The sequence below is a fragment of the Aptenodytes forsteri genome, unplaced genomic scaffold (assembly GCF_000699145.1).
Source record: "Aptenodytes forsteri isolate BGI_AS27 unplaced genomic scaffold, ASM69914v1 Scaffold146, whole genome shotgun sequence".
NCBI classification, from domain to species: Eukaryota; Metazoa; Chordata; class Aves; order Sphenisciformes; family Spheniscidae; genus Aptenodytes; species Aptenodytes forsteri.
The window spans coordinates 5,995,656-5,998,993 of NW_008795128.1; positions in this window are offsets into that span (position 1 = coordinate 5,995,656).

Sequence of the window (3,338 nt, forward strand, 5' to 3'; positions counted from 1 at the left end):
GACCCTGCCCCCCACGGGGGGGAAAGGCCCCGCTGCCCCCACAGCTCGGCCCACGACTCACCTGCGCCTCACCCGCGCCGCTCACCGCCAGCACTTCCGCTCTGCCCTGCGGCAGCTACTTCCGCCCGGCAAGGCGTCACTTCCGCCCGCTCTCACCACCACCTCTGCGCCGGCGGGGGCCGGGCGGCGCCATTTTCCCTCCCCTCAGGGGATTCACCTGCGATTCCCCTTCGGGGCGGGTGCGTGGAGCTGCACAGCAGGCACGGTCCCGCGGTGACTCTGAGGCAGGCCCTGTGCTGGCTTCCCCGCTGGCTGGGGAGAAGGTGTGGGGAGGCTGTCAGCTGCTACTGGCGGCTTGGTGCTCGTGAAAGAAAGTTTTGCTGCTGAACTCAAATTCGGTCTTGGCTTGTGCAGTCCAAGTGCAGGTTCTCTCAGGCGTTGTCGTTGGATCTAAATATAGGGCACCTGCATCCTATAGCTGCACATACAGAAATACGTTTATGTAAATGTATGATCTGTGCCTTTTCATTATTAGAGGGTGTTGATGTTCCTGAGACTGGAGTTATTTCAGGAGATCAGATACATAAAGCTGTATAAACATAGCTGTAATTTATTATTCATGTCTGATTATTCATTTATTATATATGCCAAGCTTTATTAAAAAGTGCTGGAAAGCTGTCATAACTTGCAGAAGCATTGATTTTAATACTGGTCATTAGTTTTAGCGCTTGGTTGCCTTTCAGCCTTTTTACCTGGGAGATGAATTCTGTGGGCATAAGTACAGACAGAAATAAACGAGCTTGGACTGGACCAGGTGGGCTCACTGTTTGGGAAGGACTCACCACAGGTGCCCTAATCCTCTATTCTTGTCTACTGAATCTTACTGTTTTTATTATTTCAGAAAGCTATGATACTAGTGCAAAATTACAGCCAGAAACAAGATTTGTTATGAGCATTGAAAGCGTTTAAGTCTGTAGAAATTAATATAAACCTTCATCCTGTCAACAGCCAGCCAGTCTTAACCAAAGTGTCAGGGAACCAGGGCTGTGATGAACTCATACAAAATAGAAATTCTCAGTGAAAGTGCTGGGCAGAAAATGTCCCCCTCAGCTGTGTATCTTCTGATGAGCAACCGTGTTCCTGAGACCATGAAGTTGACAACTCACTATTTTAGGTCACTGAGCACTTCTTGAAGTAGAAACCACCAAAATCACTTGAAGGTGCCCCATTAGACCAACTGACTACGTAGCCAAGAGTGACCCCAATTCTAACCTTATGAGCGGACATTTTTCTACCACCTGATTCTGGCACAGGTGTTTGAGCAGCTACTACTATTACATCTGGTGCTTATAGGTGCCCCTAGCAGGAGGAATAAATAGAGCTGCTCTTAATTACATTTGGAAATTCTCAGAAGAGAGCCTCGAGAGTGTTTGGAGTGCTTCTCTGATGCTGCCCTGCCAGACTGCAGTTCATCAGCTGGTGGAGCTCTGCTTTGCACTCCCTAAAGGAACTGGAATCAAATTAAAGTCAAACCTAGTTCAGGAGTAGCAGTGACTGCTGAGAAATGTGATGTCCAATTCTCCATTTCACTGAGATCAACTGTTACCCTACCACCACCATCTGCCACTTAATTTTGTCATTCCCAGTTTCTGCTGGTTTAGGATGCAAGAAACACTTTGAAATAATTGTTCAAGTTTATTGCAGTTAAACCACAAGAGCAGCAGTTTCTACTCCTTTCTCTATGGAACTGCCCGACATTGCTGGTGGCTCTGGGACTCTGTTGATCATGTAGGACTGCTCCAAAATCTATTGAAATCAATGGATTATGCTTCTGCTTGAGGCAAAAGGTTGAATTAGGTTTTTAGTTTATCGCACCGTTCATCTTCAGACCAGACAAGAGAGCACCATTGATTTTACAAAAGGGTTTGGCAGATGGTGCAAATAGAAGACCTCTCGCACTCCAAGACTTTGCTGGTGCTGAACTTAGGAACAATTTTCCGTGGACCCCGATGAAGACATTTGGGTTCTTTTACCTGGACAATGAGGCAGGGAGGCCTTGGCACTGCTTGCATTGGAACTTGTTTAGGTTAAGTGTTGGGACTGTTTAGACTGTCTGACAGCCGCTTATGAGGTCGAGCTGTTCTGACTCCAGGGAATTAAATAACTAGTTGTAAGGTCACTTTGACCTTACTAACGTTGTTAGTATGGAAATGATGTAAATGAATGACTATTCATCCAGTGAAAAAAGATACCCTAAAGGTGTTACAGGATAATTGACCCTATGTGTCTTTAACTGAATCAATTCAGTAAACTACATGGCCTGAATCATGAAGGGGCCTGTTTGAGTTATGGTTCTTCAGGGTGGTCCATCCATCATCTTTTCCTCTTAAACCCAGGAGAGGTGCCTATGGAGACATAACCAATTGCTAGCTGAATTTTGCTTTGCTTGAGTAGTCCTCTGATTCTAGTAATAAAAAATGTTAACTTTGTCTCTTGCTTTCTGCCGAAGTAAGCCTGTACCTTTCTGTAATACTTCTCATGTGAATGGTCAGCATTGAATTTAGCAAAACTAACACGTATTATTTGAGTTATATCTAATCTGAAACTAATCTGAGGGTCAACCAGGCAGAACTGGTCAATACCCACAGACAGTAATCCTGTCCTGAGTGCAAGGTGGCATTCAAGCCTGACAGCTGTAAGCATTTTTCCTCCCTGACTTCTCTCACGCTGGCTGCACAGGTTCTGTAGCCACACACAGTGTCTCTTAGCATGCATGTGAAGTGGGCAAATAATCTTTTTTGTCAGAAAGGTATAAAAATATACTCAGAATGTATTCAATTTTAATTACTGCAAGACAGGAATGCTTCCCATCAAAACTGACAGAGTTTTATGTATCTTTTCTTCATCCATTAATTATTTACCTTCAGTTTTAATAATACAGTTAAGGGCACTATATATAGCTTATGCTCTATCAATAAATCATGCTTGTGCATCTTCATATTTATCCTATAAATTATAAGTACCAACACAGTTGCGTGGATCTGCTAAGCTGTTCTAGCAAAGAAATTCCCACCAGAGCATCTCTAAGAGTCATTGGAGGTGAACTGCAACATTCCTCACATAAGGAGAGCTATTTTATGAGATTTTAAAAGGTCATCGGTCTTGTCACAAGCCCCGACAATGTCCCTCATCTCCTTCTTCTAGCTTGCCACAAGCAAATAGTTTCACGTGACTTTCTGGAGGATGGTTTTGGTCTTCCAAAGCAGAGAGAAGCATGAGAGCCCACAGCCAAATGCTGGGTTATAAAAGGGAACGGACCAGAGCAACAAAGACAATAT